General features: G+C 41.6%; 1 pseudogene; it reads left to right on the top strand.

The window, feature by feature from the left end:
• The first annotated feature begins 2,834 nt into the window (after nucleotides 1-2,834).
• Nucleotides 2,835-11,816, top strand: LOC149181609 (cullin-3A-like; annotated as a pseudogene).
• The last annotated feature ends 257 nt before the right edge of the window (nucleotides 11,817-12,073 follow it).

The raw sequence follows: 12,073 nt of genomic DNA, 5'->3' as shown, positions 1-12,073 counted from the left end.
TGTCTGTCAACATTGTAATCCTATTGCTAGTAATATGGGAACTTGGAAGGTCAATATGTGGAGAAAGTCCCCTGATATGGAGGCCATGTTCAGTAGATAGGGCCGAGAACGGTGTTTATAGGATTCTTGGCTAGAAGACAAAAAAATTTACAAATATCAAAAATACCCAATTGTGACTTTGCTTACATCCTAATATCTCCTACTGGGTCTCTCCAAGATGTAAACAAAAATATGTTATCCTATTAAGATCACCTCTATCTATGAAAGTGTTATCCAATACGATCAGACTTCAAGAGAAGTATTGTTCAATTTGCGTGGTGCTGGAACATGAATATTAATCAATCCCTACACGGTTTGATTGTGTTGGATTCCTGGCTTAGCATCTCATAACATAAATATTCGCAATTTGTTTAGGAAGCATAAGCATAGAGAAAGAAACTGTACCAGAGTCTCCAAAGACTTCTTGTATGTCTCTCCTGTGATGGATGCCACAACACTGATGTTACTTTTTGTCATGTAGAAATTCAGCAAACTATGGAACCTTCTCTTATTTAAGAATTCAAATAGCATTTTTCATACTCACCTTCCAAATTAGGAAAACGGGTTTGCCTTCTCCGCCTACCAATTTCTGGAGTATTTTTCTTCTCAAACCCTACATTCAAAATAGCCAACATACAAACCACCGAGTTTTCATCAAATTCTCCTAACAAATCTGTTTGTTGAACAACTATAACATATCAAACTTGTCTCGTTTTTAAAAATCACGGAGATAGATAGAGAGTGACAGGACCTTCAGCTGCTGTGCAATAAGAATCCCTGGATACAGCCTGCACTGCTCCAATCTGCCATTAAAGTCACTTTCAGCTCTCTGGTAAGAACATAGCATATAGATACAGAGCTTTTAAAGAAGAAGTGCTGGCTTTAATTAGGACTCACCCCTGCAGCTTTCACGAAACTCTCAGTTACACGATTCAGCAGAGGATGACCCAAATCGAAAAGGGATTGCCCGTCAAATTTCTTCAGATCATTCAGAAGACAATATGTGAGTTGTTTGTATCAAGAAGACAAGAATTAATTGGCCGTCTATTAACCGTGTTATTTTTCAACCAAGTAATTTATTATATTTAAACATAAATTGAAGTTCATTAAAATTATTAGTAAAGTGAATATGCCGGTTAGAAGCATGCACAAAGAAACGTGGCCACATGTTAGCAACGTAAAGTGTCTTCTCGTACACAAGACCAACTAAACAGCAAGAACCAACTGCTGCAAGCTGTGGTTTTGTGGACCAAGCATTTGTCACAAGAGACATAAATCCCTCTTGAACTTACGATCTTAGCATCGTTGTTCCCTTTTCACTGTTGTGACTGTGATTACCTTCAGGCTCTGTCAACCTAGCCCTCTCTCTCTGAATGTCTCATCTATCCGGCCTCTGCTCTCCCTGAGGTGTATTTCTAGGCTTTTGTTGAAAGATTCGTGTAGCAGCCACTGTCTTATCTCTCTAATGTCCCATCCTCTGATCTGTCTCATGTCCCAGCTCTGTGATCGTTCTGGGACCGGTTCTGTTCTCGCTTGACAAGCTGCTTTCGCTTGCCTGTAACCCTGCCTGCATACAAATATTGCTGAGGATAGCTCTCTCTGTTCACTCATGCTTGCTGCTTAAGACTCTCTTTTCCCTCTCAGTTCGTGGGCGCTATCGGTTCACACCCTTCCCTTCAGTGATCTTGCAATTCCCATTGCCAAACCCTAATACCCCTTGGCCAGAACCACAACCACTGCACTGAACCGCACACCAGGAACTAAGCTTTCTCATTGCATCCGGTTAAGGCAGGAAAATAGCATGGTTCCATAGCGTAAAGCTTAGTTAAGCTAGCGGAGTTCACACCCCTAGGTTGTGCGCTGCAGGTGGCCCTATCTGTCTATGCGCCCCGGACAGATACAACTGATTTCTTCAGACAGAAAGCATTGACAGGATATGCCCTGCCCCCTGCCTTAGAGGAAGTAATAACCTGCTAGATTCACCGAATTGTCTTGATGTGTTCGGAGATAAAAGACTATCCTACCAGCGTAGGAATTGGTTTGGAATGCAGCGCCGGAACACAGACATATATAGAGGTAGAGGTAAGGTTGTTTCATGCTCACCTTCCAAATTAGGAAAACAGGTTTGCCTTCTCTGCCTACCAATTTCTGGAGTATTTTTCTTCTCAAACCCTGCATTCAAAATAGCCAACATACAAACCACCGAGTTTTCATCAAATTCTCCTAACAAATCCGTTTGTTGAACAACTCTAACATATCAAACTTGTCTCATTTTTAAAAATCACGGAGATAGATAGAGAGTGACAGGACCTTCAGCTGCTCTGCAATAAGAATCCCTGGATACAGCCTGCACTGCTCCAATCTGCCATTAAAGTCACTTTCAGCTCTCTGGTAAGAACAGAGCATATAGATACAGAGCTTTTAAAGAAGAAGTGCTGGCTTTAATTAGGACTCACCCCTGCAGCTTTCACGAAACTCTCAGTTACACGATTCAGCAGAGGATGACCCAAATCGAAAAGGGATTTCCCATCAAATTTCTTCAGATCATTCAGAAGACAATATGTGAGTTGTTTGTATCAAGAAGACTCGCCATACCTTCACAGTCATATCTGAGGAGCCTGAATAGACCGGGACGGACGCTCATGCTAGGCTTACCGGGCCATACGAACCCATTGCCAGACATACCGGGCATTTCATAGTGGCGCAGAGCTAGCACATAGCGCACACGCTTCAATCCAAAGATTGAGAGGTGTTCTCCGAGGGGCCGGACCTTGAGGTGTCCTCCGAGGTGCTCTATGGGTATAGATCCAGATCTAGTTACAGTCGAGGATCCTGTGTATAGAGAAGACCCATTTGAATTCAGAGCGAGGGCTTTGACAGGCGTGTCTGAGATTAAATTTGAGTCCCTGTGTTTGGTTTTCCCCTGTAGGGTTCTTAACAGAACGTGCGGCACACGCTTCGATCCAAAGATTGAGAGGTGTTCTCCGAGGGGCCGGACCTTGAGGTGTCCTTCGGAGGTGCTCTACGGGTATAGATCCAGATCTAGTTGCAGTCGAGGATCCTGTGTATAGAGAAGACCCATTCGAATTCAGAGCGAGGGCTTTGACAGGCGAGTTTGAGATTAAATTTGAGTCCCTGTGTTTGGTTTTCCCCTGTAGGGTTCTTAACAGAACGTGCGACGAAGGCTAACAGCTGTTGAACCATGGTGCATCATGGCATGCACTAGCTGCCAATGCAGAACATTGTAACAGGGAACACGGAGCTTTACTAAACCTTCGCATACCCGGGCAGAAGTAATGCTAACATTAAAACCAGACACCCGTGACGGTTAGCGAAAATGCACCGGGATTATTGCTTTTAAGCTATGGTCAAGCCTCTTCCGCCTTGGGAAGAGGCCAAATAAGATGGTGAAGTTGAGCTGTGAATGAAACTTAGCATACGTCCCACACAAAGCATTTCGAAACTTTAGGATAACAACCGAATAACACCTTCGAATTAATGCTATCTCCGTCCGGAACGATTACTATAGTCCCTGCCGGATGCCAAATGGCAGGGACTAATAAGAAAGTTCTACATATCACTTCGAATTGAAATTTGAACAACTGGGAAAAGGTACGAGTCCTTGTCTCTTTGGATTTGGATAACTAGAGAATATTGTACAATGTGACATGTTGTTTACAACTTGTGCAACTTGTGTTGAATTGGAGTTGAAGGTAGTTTGCTCAGAATTACTTCAACCGGTCAACTTGGTAAATCACGAACGTTTTCTTTTACCATAACAATAAACTTTTTTTCTACTTTTTTCTGCTTATAAATACTCTTCATTTTGTTAGGAATGAATTCTGAAAATTTAAGTGACATCATGATGATGTGTCTCTAATTATATTCATTTCGAGGTCTTTGCTACATCACGCGAGTAAGTCCTCTACAAAAGCCATCTTAGCCCCTTTCTAGTTTTGTGCTCCTCTTCTCTGTTCCTTTCATGTTTTGGGATAGGGGCCTTGCAAAGAATCTTGAACGTTGATCTCCAATACAGGGAGTTTGATTACCATAGATTCCCTCCAACTGAATTTCAACGTGAGGGGTCGATGCTCATTTCTCCAGCATTGGATCACACACCCCTGCTCATTTCTCCAGCATTAGATCACACACCCCATATATGAGCGATAACGTAGGATTTTAATACACTGATCAATTTCCCACTAATGGACAAAAAAAATCGATTTCTATTTCCATTTCGTGTCTTTTGGGACCTCGAGTGATTACAGAGGTAACTGATGAGCCCCAAAAATGGACAATTATTTGGGCTCATTCAACCTCCTAATTTGACTTAATCCACCATTCTCATTAGTTTATTGCATGTTTTTTATTATATTTATGTTAATAGAGTGAATTTGGTTAGTCATTATGCCAACAAGTCTAATGGGTGCTTTGTGTAGCCTTTTTGGTCAACTTGGAGACAAAATTGAAGGTCTTAATGAGCACTTGGCAACCAAATTCGTGGGAGAACAAGCTAGAGGATTTGTAGGAAGGTGTCCCCTTCATTTATGGGCCCTTACCTCGAATTCTCCACCATCAACTCGAAGTTCAAGGGCCACCAAATCAGTCAGCACAAGGGCAGCCAAGCAAGTCAAGCAGGACTGCTGTTAACTCCAAGTTTTGGGCAGCCGAGTCCCTAAATTCTAGGAGGACTGTTGGGTCCTCAAATTGTATAAATAAGAGGGCTTAAGACCTCATTTCAGTTAGTCAATTTGGTTAGCTAGTTAGTCATTTTGTTAGCCATTAGTTAGCTAGTTTGTAGTTCGATTTTTATGCAATAGATTAGCTTTGCTTTCAGCTCATTTTCAAGTCCTTCTTGTGGACAGTTTTGATGTAACTCTTCATTTATTGATCAATAAAGATGAATCCAGCTTTGCACCAGCTCTAAATCTCTCTTAGGAGGCTGTAGCTCTTGGGGTTGGGCCCATCTCAAGCGCCCAATACCTCCTTTGATTATCTTTATATGTTTTTGCTGCATTCTTAGAATAAAATCTGCTATTTAGATCTAACTCTTGTGTTGTTATTTAGTTTTTTTTTTATGTGTAAAATAGCTTTTCATGCTCAGATTTAGTTGACAGGTTGTTAACAGAAAAAGCTTCAAGAAAAGGGTCATCAAACATCTGTGGTTTCACCTCTCCCTTAGTGGGATCAGGAGCTGTGACTAGGATGACTTTGCTGCCCACAAAAACACTGATTTTGCTTTGCCATGCAATCACTAGTGTTTGATTTTCATGTGTAGAAGTTGGTTACAAGTTCAAACTTTCATTTGCTTATTTGCATGAGTTAAAATACATGGTTTCATTGCAGGTCACACTTCTGTTCATCTCTTTACTAACAGCTAGCAAATTAGGTCAACGTAATTAGGTCTTTGAATTCATAAGTCTTTGTTGGTTCAGATTGGAAAAACGACTTGCAGAGCACCTGTACCACTCCTTCATCTACTTATTCTCCATCAGCACCATCCACTTCACCCTCTACTTAGAACCCTTGCTTCACGTTTGCCATTCACTCCCAAAACCCTAATTTTTGTGCAACATTGCTTCACTCTCCCTTGAACAAATTGAACCATCCTCGCCATTCCTTAGCTCCATCCATCTGTTCCTAGGCCACTTCAGACCCCTATCCTACCTCCCTATCCACTCATGCATCTTCCCTCACTCACCCATGCTCCAAAATCCCATTTCGGAACATCCTGTAGAAATCTCTGAACATCCTGTAGGATCCCCTGTAGACATCCTGTAGAAGCCTGCAAACTCAGTTGCCGAGCACCTGAACATTGTGGACTTCTGTGGAATGATGTTTTGGATCCCCTGGAACCTTTCCTAGCCCTCCTGACCGTTCCCAAGATTTCTTTCCCTTCGAGCTACCCCTGCACAGTCAAACCCTAACAAGAAACAAAATCATAATAACTCCAACCACTTAAGCAAAAATACAAAAACAATGTTCTTTTCAGTAGAAGTAGTTTAAATTCATGCATCTCATATCACTAGAAGTAATGGCATCATTTCTAGAAGTTTGCACTCTCACTATTGCATCATGGAGGTTAAACTAGTCAGATTAGGGTTTACTAGGGTTTCCATGTTTTGGTTGGCTTTCAGTTCATTTTTGCAAAGTAGATTAATTTCCTTTGAGATAGCCTTCATCCATCATTTAGAAAGCTTCTTCTGAGAACATATAGAAGTTGGCTTGAGCCCTAGCAGACTTGTGCCAGCTGACCAAGTGATAGCTGCGACAAGAGCTAGTACTTGTGCATACAGCACCGTCGCTTCCAAGTTTGTACGAACTACCGGGTTGATAAAATTAGAGATAGGAAGCTCCAGGAGTTGTAGCATTATTGCTACAATACTGGAGCCCACCATCTTTTTGGCGCCGTTGCCGGGGAAGCGTCAGAGTATTGGTGATTGCCGCTTTTTCTTCTATTTTCCACTACAACCTTCTGCTAAGTAGTTTATTTCATTTCTATTCTGCAATTTCATTTCCGCAAAAGTAGATTAGACGTTTCCCGCTTTCATAGATTAGCATTTCAATTCCGCAATTTCATTTCTGCAAGCGTAGATTAGAATTTCAATTCTGCAAGCGTAGCCTAGCATTTCATTCCTGCAATTTTGTTTGAGCAAAATAGATTAGTCCTTTCCTGCTTTCATTTCAATTCCGCATTTTCATTTCAGCAAGATAGTTAGTTGCAGTTCAATCTATTTAAGTTTTTGTAGGTACAAGCAAAAAAAAGAGAAAAACAACCAAAAATATTTCCTTTCATGCCTTGTAGGAGTAGAGATAAGTTAGAAAAATGATTGCACAACACCCCCACTGCTTCACACAGCCAACATTCTCTCTTCTTCGATGGTTGTGATTAAAGAACCCTTGGGTGGACATCACGACATATTTAAAGAACCTCTAGGGGAGAAGAAGAAGAAACATTCCTCTAAGTGAATGGCTACAAGCAGAAATGTTGGGAGCAACATCTTGTCCAAAGATGAATTTGAAAATCAGATCAAAGATTTCAAGAGTGATATGAGGCAGTTTCTTGCCATGCAACTGGATACCTTGCGGATCCAATAGAAGCAAGAGGAAGCCAAGAGGGCTTTGGTCATTTTTTGTCCTAGGTGTACTAGAAAGCATCCTAGGAACGAATGTCCATTGTACTCCATAGAAGTGTGTTTTGTCTGTGAAGAATACCATCCTACAGATCAGTGCCCTTCCTTACCCAGATTCAAAGCTGAATATCAGAGAGCCAAAGGAGCCACTGAACCACTCCATTATATGAACCAAAGGAGGCCGCATAGACCTAGATCTTATCAGTGGGAACTGCAAGGGACATCCGAGACCTATTATGACCCCTATCAAGCCACTTTCATGCCTTCTTGTGGTCCCCCTGCTCATCCTTCCTGGTTCACACCTCCTCCTTGTTCCTTCACAGATCCATATTATGCCCAACCAGTTGCTCATTCATTTCACTCTTATGCTCAGCCACAGCCTCAGTGGAATGCACCTCATCAGGAGTGGAGGCCCCAGTACAACTCTCATCCCGCTTATTTTCCTCCACCACCTGCTCATCGACAACCATCGCCTCCTCCTCCACCAAGGCAACCCCAAATGCCTACCCAACCACAATGCCATCCATCTCCATCTCAATTTCACACCTCCACTCAACTACCCGTACCATTTCCAAAGCCATGCAATGTAGTAGCTCAACCCAATTGCAAAGCTGAGGCTCAACATGTCCAAATGACTCCTCTTGAGCTCAATGATCTTCACCATGGCTCAGGAAGAGTGTTGCAAAGAAGAGATTATGTTGACAACATTGAAGGACCAAAGGCAAAAGAAGATTCAGAAGAGGAAATCAAAGAACCATGGGCTACACTTGATCAAGTGAAGAGATCAAAATCAGAGATCAAGAAAGCTTCCTCATGGTTACCATCAAACCCTCCATGTAGTCAAGAGAAAGATCAACAAAAAGAGGAAGAAGAGAAATTCATGTTAGAAGGTGACATGAAACATGATTCAGATCAGAAAAAGGACCAAGGATATCAAAGCTATATTGAGACATGGTTCCAGACAGTCACTAAGTTGCAGCAGTACTCTCTTCTTGAGCTATGTTTTGTACTTTCAAAGTCAGATCATTTTGTCTCTGAAATTTGGATAGTTGTCAAAGCATGCATTCCGAGCCTTCACATCATTTTGTCTCTAATCTTGATGTGCACATGGCTCCATTGGAAGTATTCTTATACTTGAGAACGATTTTGTTTTTCAGGTAGGGTAGGGTAGAAAAAAGAAAAAAGGAAAAAAGAGAAAAAAGAAAAAGAAAGAAAATGAAAAAAAAGGAAAATAGAAATCTAAGGTGAAAAACTCCTCGGAGGCGCCTTAGATTGGCTCATTGATTGAAAACCTCCATGAGGCGGTCAATGGGTTGAAAAAAAAAGAGAAAAGAGAATAAGATATTTGGGTGAAAACCTCCCTTGGAGGCGCCCAAGGCAGGCAATTAGGGTGAAAACCTCCATGAGGCGCCCTAGTTGTTTTTCAAAAAAAAAAAAGAGGAAAAGGAAAAGAAAAATAAAGCTAATCTCCATTGAATAATTTCATGTTGCAGCAATGACATTGCAGGTTGCAAGAAAGACGTTTCATGACAGGAGGAGCACTCAAATCAAGGTTAAAGGAATCTTTCTTGTGCCTTCTACAGGAAGCTCTGTATTTCTACAGGAAACATCCTGTAGAACCTTTGGATGAACGAAATTCAAGTCTAGAATGGAATCTGATGGTGGGAATCTGTTGATTAGGCCCGCAAGCACTTATGTGGCCATCCCTTGCCTTTCTCCATCATTTTTTCCACCTCATTGTGCTTCTCATTGTGCTTCTACAGGAACTTCCTGTAGAAATTGTGGGAAACTAGACATGGATTTCAAAAAGTGGTTTGGCGAACATGGTAGCTTCCTCAAGGGTTCAGAAGTCCTCATGCAATCTTCCAACTCCTCCTCCATCATCTCCATACCTGCATCACAACCCAAGCTCAGTTTTTCCTTCCATGCAAACATTTGCAAAAAGCCTTGAGGCAAAAATCCATAGAGCAAAATTTGTTTTTGCCATAACTTGAAAACCATGCATCCATTTGACAAACCGTTTTATGGGGAATTGTAGATGGGTGATGACAACATGCCTGAGCAGTTTCATGCCGTTCCGGTGCACGGTTTCCAAGAAATCAGCCTCCATCACCATCAACCATTTTTGTATTTTCTCCATATCCGTGCATCCATTTCAAAACCTGTTTCATGGGGATATGCATGTGAGTGATGGTAACCTACCCAAGCAGTTTCAGCTGATTCCGATGCACGGTCTCCGAGAAATCGAGCTCTGAAATCTTCAGCCATTTTCCATTTTTCTCAAAATCCGTGCATCCATTGATCATGATTTTGCTATGGGAGATGCATCGTGATGATAGAAACATGCTCAGCAAGTTTCAGATCAATCCGCTTTACCGTTTGGGAGAAATGGCGAAAGAAAGTTCTGGTTTTGTGACCATGCAGCAGCAGCAGCTTGAAGGTGCAGATCTGAACGTGGAAACAATTGCATGCAGCTCAGATCCGGCCAGAGGACACCTGCATAAGGAAAAAAACAATCAAAGATTAGCAGCCAAGCCACATGCAATTAGAAAAACCAATGCATGCAGCAATGACAAGCCACAGCAGCTCACGTCAGCCATTCAACTTCGAGGTATGTGATTGAAACTCATTCTTCTATTACATAAATTTAATTTAAAAACTGCACGAATTAATGGAATGGTGGGATTAAGCCACGAATTATCGAGGTTAAGCTGATTGTCTTCTCTAGAACTCAGCCGGCAGTCACGCAGTACACGTGGACAGTTGACTCACGTGGAAATTTAAAAAACAGGAAGTGTTGGCCGTTTGAACTCCAGTGCAACTAATGGTGAGTGATTACAGGCAGAGAACTACAGTGAGGAACAACACTTCTAGTTGCATGAGGCCACGTACACTTGGCCACTTCTCTCTCTCACGTGAATCACGCCTCAATTAAAGTTGCTCGGCTGAATATTTGCAAGCTTTGGGATAAGAATTGGTTTTAGTAACAATCTCTTCCACTGTAAACCACCATCTAAAAGGTAATTCAGCTTCAAAAGGTGTCTCTTGTTATCCCAAAAAGACCACCAATTCTCAACTGCTTCAATCCGTGCATGCTGCATTCTCTATGTGCGTTGACATTTTTTTTACAAGTACCTGTGCAACAAAGTGAAAAATGAACAAGTACTCATGGAACTCTAGAGACGCTGAAAGATTCAGTTGACTTTGTGCAGCACCTTCTTGATAAGTATGACAAAATTATTAGCATGGCATTTAGCAATGATAAAACTTTCCAAAATGCTTTGAAATCATCATTTGAATTCTTTATTAATTTGAATACAATGTCACCAGAATATATTTCTTTGTTTGTTGATGATAAACTTCGGAAGGGTCTAAAAGGAGTCAGCGAAGAGGATGTAGAAGTAATACTTGACAAGGGAAAACTGTTTCAGATGATGTTGAGAGGAGTCTAATTGTGAAATTAAAGACAGAATGTGGTTATCAGTTCACTTCGAAGTTGGAAGGTATGTTTACAGATATGAAGACTTCCAGGGACACTATGCAAGGCTTCAATGCATTGCTAGCTGGCTCCAATGAAGTCAGCGAAGAGCCTACTTTGGCCGTGCAAGTTCTCACAACAGGTTCATGGCCAACACAGCCAGGTGCATGTTGCAACCTGCCCACAGAAATCTGGGCTGTGTGTGAAAGGTTTAGGGGATACTATCTCAACACACACACTGGTTGGAGATTGACATGGCAGACTAACATGGGAACTGCAGACCTAAAAGAAACCTTTGGTAAATCTAGGAAACATGAACTTAATGTTTCCACTTATCAGATGTGTATTCTAATGCTGTTTAATTCAGCAAATTTTCTGAGCTATAAAGAAATTGAACAGGCAACAGATATCCTAGCTGCAGACCTGAAAAGGTGCTTGCAATCTCTTGCCTGTGTAAAGGGAAAATGTACTGCGTAAAGAACCTATGGGTAGGGATATAGGTGAAAAAGATACATTCCAGTTCAATGACAGTTTCACCAGCAAGTTTTACAAGGTGAAAATAGGAACAGTGGCCGCACAAAAAGAAAAGAACCACTCAGCACTAGAGGTAGAAATAAGACGTAGAGATGGAAGAACAGATATTCATGTCATCATCGATAGTTGTGAATGCCCTAATGCACAACAGCTCTCCTCGCATCCGAGATCAAAGAGAAAGATGTAATATCGAAAGCTTGATCTGGACTAGAAAGTAGTCACACACTGGAAATAACTGGAATAAGTACTTCTCTGTGGCTTCATGTAAGTAGGTCATCTGCAAGATGGCCCACTCATACAAGACCTGTTCATTCGCACAAATGGCACATTGGAACAGTACTATTGAATGAATCGATGTAGAATGTCAGGCCCCACTTGCATACAACCTTATCCATTCTTTTGCTGTTTCCACAGCCTCAATTTCATTTGTCTTCCAGTGTTTTGCAATGTTTTCAGAAAGAGGGTCATCTGGATTTGGTGCACTTAACAGTGCTTGCATACTCAGTAAAACTGTTCGAATTTGCAATGCTGGACTCCACTTGATGGAGATCAAAGAGATGAAGTTGAAGGATCTGTCCTATGATCAAGGATCTCAGCATACAATTTATATTGGCCTGCATACCTCAGTGTGAACTGTAATTTGATATCTCTCAATGGGTATTTGAAATAAAATTCCACGGTTGCAATCAAAGTTTAGACACACATGGAGATCTACCTTCAGGTAGACTTCATGGATATGATAAAGAAGCAACAGTGAGGGTCTCAATGATGATGTAACAAACACAAGAAAGACCACCACAGAAGGAACCGGCAGAGGAATGAGGGAAAAGGACAAGCTGTTGAGGCCAAAGCAGGGGGTGGTAAAATAACACAAATGCCAAGGGCACCA

The sequence above is a fragment of the Pinus tabuliformis genome, chromosome 3_2 (assembly GCF_031772625.1).
Source record: "Pinus tabuliformis cultivar Carrire ecotype Pingquan chromosome 3_2, CPIR1, whole genome shotgun sequence".
NCBI lineage: Eukaryota > Viridiplantae > Streptophyta > Pinopsida > Pinales > Pinaceae > Pinus > Pinus tabuliformis.
Note: the sequence above shows the minus strand (reverse complement) of the source record. Positions and strands in the feature narration are given on the sequence as shown.